The following is a 6,039-nucleotide window of genomic DNA, read 5'->3' as shown; positions in this document are numbered from 1 at the left end:
CCTTGCCCAGGCTGTCACATTAGAAACTTTGATCCCTGACATATGTTCTGTAGCACTGAATTCATCAAAGAAAATGTCTTTGCCCCATTTGAGGACAGATACTAGGTTTAACAGGAAAGCTCAAGTTTTAGAGACCAGGGAAAAGTTTGGAAAATTATCAAGAGCAGCACATAAAAATAAACGACATTCCTATACGCGAGGAACAACTGCTCACATAACAGATAAAAGATCCATTTTGCAATAGGAATAAAAATAATCTATAAAATGATTATAAAGTACTTAAATCTAATGAAAATGAATTAGAGTTATATGTAAATGTTACAAAGCAGTTATGGAGGAATATAAGATCTAACTATACACACAGATACATATATTTTTTGTTGTTGTTTGTATATTTGTTTTGTTTTTTTGTTTTTATTGAAGTGTAGTTGATTTATAATATTATATTAGTTTCAGGTATACAGAGTAGTACAGAATATTTTTATAGGTTATGCTCTATTAAAAGTAATTAAAAAACAATGGCTGTAATTCCCTGTGCTATACAGGATACCCCTGTTGCTTTATTCATATATATTTATATATGTATGAAATATTCAGGAATAGGAAGACTCAGTATAATAAAGATGGTCATTATTTTGATATTGGTTTACAAATTCAATGTTATTCCGATAAAAATATTAACAGGCTTTTTTGTGGAATTTGAGAAACTGACAAACTCTTTCTGAAATTCACATGGAGGAGGAAACCTCCAAAAATAGATGAGAAAATTCTGAAAAGGAAGAACATGGAGAAAGGCGCAGACCTAACAGAATATAAAGAATTTTTATAGGGTTATGGGAAAGAGTGTGATATTGTCAAAAAAAAAAAAAAAAAAAACCAACAAAAGAACAATGGGTCTATAGAATGGAATGGAGAGTGTTATCAAGACAGATGCAAGCAAATACGGAGAGTTTATATACAAGACGAACCAAAAAATCGATAGGGAAACTTTGGTCTTTTCCATAATGATGTTGGGACAATAGCATTTCCGTATGAGGAAAAAATTAAATTGTTACACTATTCACAAAAATAAGCTCTGGATGGATTAAAGATGTAAATGTGAAAATCTCAACTTTGAAAATGAAAATACAGGAAACTGCCTTTAACCTTGAAGTGTTACTTAAACAAGAAAAAATCCATGGAAATTATAATAAATTTGACTATATCAAAATTTAAACTTCTTTATGCCAAAAGACAACATAGTTAAAAGACAAGCCACAGATGAAAGAAGGTATGGATACAGCATAGAACTGAATTAAGGGTAAGTTAGGCAGGTTAATAAAGGAATTCCTACAAATCAATAAGAAAAGAGAGAGAGAGATGACCTAAGAGAAAAATGGGCAGAAATTATGAGCACAAAATCCATAAAAAATAAAACCCAATTGGCCAATGAACATAAAATTTTTTTTCAACCTTCCAAGTAATCAGAAAAATATCAACTCAAGTAACAATGAAATGTAACCTCAAGATCAGACTAATATAAATAGAGAAAATTGACAATACCAAGTGTTGACAAGACCGCGAGGAAACCGCAAATCTTATACTCTGCTGGTGGGACAGCAATTCAGCACCATCTAAGAAGTTGAAATGTGCATAGTTGATAAGCTAGAAATCTCACTTCCAGGTATCAACTCTGAAGTCCCTCACACATACATACACAAAGCACATATAGTATACTCACTGCAGCATATTTTTGTAATAGTAAAGGACTGGAAAATGTACTTATACTAAAAGAAAAAAAAATATGGGATATATTCAGTTAGGCACAAATGTTTAACAACAAGCTCTCTGAAAAAGCAAGCCCTCATGTGAGTGTTGGCTGATTTCCAGGGTGTAAATATTCCCTCTGGGGTCGATTGCAAGCTACCAGCCCTGTGTCACTGGATGCAGTGTTGGAAAGAGGCATGCACTCTGGGCTCTACCTGTCCCAGCGCAGTACCACATCTATCCACACCCCCTCCCACTCTTGCATGCACAAGGTTTAAGGATCTTTGGTATCAGAGCATTCCTTAAGGCCTGGAGTCTGCACGTCTTCATCTCAGACTTACTGCCCAGGCAGGTGAGCCAGTCCCGGTTTCTTGTCAGAAAAGCATTTGCAGAGGCAGACAGCAGGGCCTTCCTGAGCTATAGGACAGGAGGCATGACAGCTGGGGGCCAGCTTCTGATGGCGGGAGAGATGGATGGCTGGCTTCTGTTTCACCACATCCATTGCTGGTGAGGTTGTAAAAGAAGGTACGGAGAGTTGAAAGGGAACAGAACGTGCCACCCCAAAACATGCCATTTTGTAACATTGATTTGTTTTTGTTTTTGTTTTTGTTTTTGTTTTTGTTTTTGTTTGGGGGGGGTGGCAGTAATTAGATTTATTTGTTTACTTTTAAGGAAGGTTCTGGGGATTGAACCCAAGACCCTGTGCATGCTAAGCACTGTACCACTGAGCTACACCTTTCCCCCCGTTGATTATTTTTAATTCATGTTACTTAAGAAACAGCCAGTACAAGGAGGACACTCTGACTTTCCGTTGCCTCCTTAAAAGCAGGAAATAAATCTCCCACGTGATTTCACCCTCCACAGACCAGGAGGGTAAAAGGCATCCTTATCGTCAAAGATAGGGCAGAAATAGGGAATTGAGGGTCATTCAGGGTCGAGAGAGCTGTACAAACAAACCTTGTTACTGCTTCACTAATTCGCTAGCCCAAGCCCAAACCCCTTTGTCTTGTCAGTTCTTCACAAATATATCGTTTCCCTGTTTAAAAGGTATAAAGCTGCCTGTGTTGGCCACTTCTTTGGGTCTCATCTTTTTGTAGGCTTCCATGTGCACAAAATTAAATTTATTTTTCTCCTGTTAATTTGTCTTAGGTCGGTTTAATTACTAGACCAGCCAAAGACCCTAGAAGGGAAAAAAGGAAAAAGCTTTCCTCTTCTGCAGGGTCATCACCCACCCTCTCAGACCACTGGAAGCCACCAGTGTTTTCCAAAAGAATGTGGCCTTGCTCAACAGCTAAAATGGCTTGGGTCAGCAAAGACTTTTAATCTTTATGATTATAAAGAAGTGGGTGGGGAGGGACTTGATAATCATCAACTTAGAATAACTGGCTCTAAGTACTGGTGAGGAAAACACAGGAGACTTTTATCTCTTAAACATGTTATTTTTCTCAATTCTGAAACAGTTATGGAAAAAGTGAATATTAGTTCATTCTGGAGGCTAGGAACTAGAGGGTTAGGAGTCTGTCATTTTGTTTCCTAAAGAAAAGGAAAATACACTTGTTTTGATACTGCGCCCTGCTGAATCGCAGGCGTTAGGATTTCAAACAAGCAGTGGCAGAGCTGTTAAACTTTCTCCACCTTCCCCGGCCTCCAGCCAGAGGTGCTTTTATCTTTCCCTTCCTTCTTAAATGTATCTGAACAATGCATGCTAATGGTGACTTTGGAACCGGATAGGAAATTCAGCCCCACATCCACCACAGACCGGATGTGGCATTTTGAGCATCTGCCTTCCATGTGGAAAATGGAAAGTGGTACCTACTTCCTGGGGCTAATGTAAGGATTCAGTGAGATAACCTATATAAACCACATAAACCACAGGTACCAGAAACCCAGGAAGCAGTCAGTGAACTATAGCCCTTTCCCCATGCACACAGCCTCTTGGCAAAAGACAGGCAGTAAGAACACAGCTCAGCACCCTTCTTGCTCAGTGGAAACCTCCAGGTGGGAGCATAGGTCCTCAGTAGATACAACTTGTCCCCGGTGCGTTTCTCTTTATGGTCTTGATTGCAGGTGTTAATTAGTTACCAGTTACTTGCACTCCCAGCCACCTCTTGTCCTAGGGTGTCAAGTGAGCAAGCCGGGAGCCCCAAGCCCTAGATTTGAAGGACTGACGGCTTTGCAGTTAAAATGTAGATTATGCACTCTGCGGGGCAAGGTCCGTGTTTGATTTTCTGTACCTGCCCCGGTTTCTGGCACATAGTAGGCAGTTGGTGATCGTGTTGGGTGAAATAAGGTAAAATGTCATTTTTTTCTAAGGTATTGGATGCAGTGATTTGCTTTGAGCTCAGTGAGGACATTTTACAAATCGACCAGTTTTGAAAGCGGTGTGAAGACTGGAAGAAGGAAGCCATCAGCCGGTGGGAAGAGGGAAAACCCTCCCCTAAGTGTTGTCGGCCACACTCCAGCCTTAGGAAAGCCCAGGCCAGACAGCTCAGGACTGAGGTAGGAGGCTGAAAAAGTCCTTTCACCCCAACCCCTTCCCAGGACTGTTCTCTGCTCTCTGCTGCCTTCATTTTTTTTTTTACCTCTTCCCAGTCCCCGGTCCCTCCCACTTCACCTGCAGAGCTCTGCCCTGGGCTGTGAACCTCCAGCACAGGTGCCTTTGCTGTTCCCCCAGGCAGTCGGCACAATCCCAGAGCTCCCAGGTATTTTGAGGAAGAGTGGGCAGACTTTTTTTAAGGGTCCAAGAGTAAGTATTTTTGGCTTTGTGGGCCATGTGGTTCCTGTGGCAAGAATTAGCTCTGCTGTTGCAGCTGGAAAGCAGCCAGCAGCCACAGACATGAGCGTGCAGGAAGGTGCACGGCTGCATTCCGATAAAACTTTATTGACACAAACAGATAAAGGGGCATCATTTGTTGACCCCTGAGTTTTAGAGAATTGCCCCTCAAGGTGGTAGGGATTGAGATAGGGACAACAGTTATAACAGAAGCCAAAGTAGCAGCAGCTGACATGTTGCACTGGGCACGGTTCCAAGGATCTAAAGTGCGATTACTCATTTGATCTTCACAATAATTCTATGAAGTAGGCACTACTATTGTCCCCATTTTATAGCTAAAGAAACTGAGACAGGAAAACATTAGGAAACTTGCCCAACATCACACAGCTCCTGGTAATGCTTCTAAAATTTCACCTGAAATTTTAGAGGCAGCTTTTTCTACCAAGGCCTGGCCCCTGGCAGCCCAGGGGTGAAGCCTTCACCATCAAGCTTGCAGCGGGCAGAGCCCCGTGTTCCCCAGGGTTCCATCCCCAGCCATTTACTAGGAAGACTCAGCTTCTAGCGAAGAAGTTCCCAAGCTACAGAGTCTTTCAAACCCCCTTGGAAATCTTGTTAAAGTGCAGATTCCTGGGTCTGGAATGGGGATTCTGATGCCCATAAGAGGGTGACAGCCAGGAATCTGCGTTTTTGATAAGCATCCCCATGATTCCAATGAAGGTAGTCTGTGGACACGCTTTGATGAACAGAGTTCTAGGGAATTTATGTTAACCAGATGGTTCCACTCAGAGTTTGGTTAACAGGTAGCATCTGCTGGTTCCCATATTATAGGAAAAATCAAAATACCATAGCAGGCTCCAGGTTCCTAGTGGGGACTTACCAGATATTAAGAATGAGAGAGTTTCGGGGGGAAGGGTATAGCTCAAATGGCAGAGCGCACGCTCAGCACACAAGAGGTCCCCGGTTCAATCCCCAGTACCTCCTCCAAGTGGAAATCAATGAAGAAACCTAATTACCGCCCCTCAGAAGAATGAGAGATGTTCAGTGCAGAAATCCACTTCAGAACACCTATAGGAACAGCCTGTCCCAGGTGTGGCTTGAGAACCTACATTTTTAACAAGCAAGAGGGTGAATCCTATATGGAAAATGTGAGACCCATGGACCTTTGTAGCAGCTCTGTTTCGTCCTGTACCAAGACCAATTCCGGCGGGCTCCATTGGAGAACCAAGCAGAGACTTCTTGCTCTCCTGGGCCCGGAGGTCCCTGAGAAGCTACCTTCCATATCCAGGTGGGCATTCAGTGGGTTTCGGTTTCAGCTTTTTGTCCTCTGTAGGATCTAAAGAAGACATTGTCACTCATCTTTTAGGATGTGGGGAAGAATCAGACAAGAGGCTTTCTTTATTTTTTTCCAATTCTCTTCCTATTTATTGAAGCTTCATAGAATACTTGAACTTGAAACAGACTTGGCTGAGAGCTACAAGATTGTCCACTGATTTCAGGAAAAGTCTCTAACCTCTGCTAAT

This window comes from Camelus bactrianus, chromosome 20 (genome assembly GCF_048773025.1).
Source record: "Camelus bactrianus isolate YW-2024 breed Bactrian camel chromosome 20, ASM4877302v1, whole genome shotgun sequence".
In the NCBI taxonomy this organism is placed as follows: Eukaryota; Metazoa; Chordata; class Mammalia; order Artiodactyla; family Camelidae; genus Camelus; species Camelus bactrianus.
Note: the sequence above shows the minus strand (reverse complement) of the source record.